Below are 681 nucleotides of genomic sequence, written 5' to 3'. Positions count from 1 at the left end.
CCTCATTTCATGCAGAGAATTACAGAAGGGGGTGGGGAAAAGAGGGAACCCAGGGACGCCTGGGACCATACATGAGGTGTGGTTCTCTGTGTCAGAGACGTGACCAGTCTATGCGTCATGGATGACGACAGAGATCCCAGCCCCTCTCGGACGGAGGTGAAGACGAACAAAAGAACCACCAAGTGAGGTAAACGAGAAAGTGATTGTTTTAATGAGACAGAACTTCCAACCTTAATTTCAAGTATGCCCCTAAAATGCCCCCCCCCCCATTATTTCACAAAATAATTTCTTACCAGGGTCAGAGGTCCCCTCCCCAGAGCCTACAGAACAGCAGCTGGGACTGCAGCAGCTACGGAGTCTTCAGCTTCTGAGGGGCTGAAAACGTTGCCTTTGGAACTCCCTCCCCCCCCCCCAACACACACACACAACCCTCTCCGGCCGTTCCGGTGATTTTTCTGCTTTTGCCAGGAGGCGAGGGGGCTGACTTCCAGCTAAGCGTGTGAGGTTTGGGTTGGGAAGGGGGTCCCCCTTCGCTGGCCTCGTCTCCTCTCTCCGCACTCTTTCTTGTCAAGCCCATTCAGCCCTGCCACTGGCCTTCCAGGGCAGAGGCCTGCCGGGAATTGCCCCAGGGAGCTTCACGGCCAGCCTGCCCCTTGGGGGGGGTGGAGGCAGCGGGGGGGG

The sequence above is a fragment of the Gekko japonicus genome, unplaced genomic scaffold (assembly GCF_001447785.1).
Source record: "Gekko japonicus isolate JY-2015 unplaced genomic scaffold, Gekko_japonicus_V1.1 scaffold561, whole genome shotgun sequence".
NCBI classification, from domain to species: domain Eukaryota; kingdom Metazoa; phylum Chordata; class Lepidosauria; order Squamata; family Gekkonidae; genus Gekko; species Gekko japonicus.
This window is presented reverse-complemented; position numbering follows the sequence as displayed.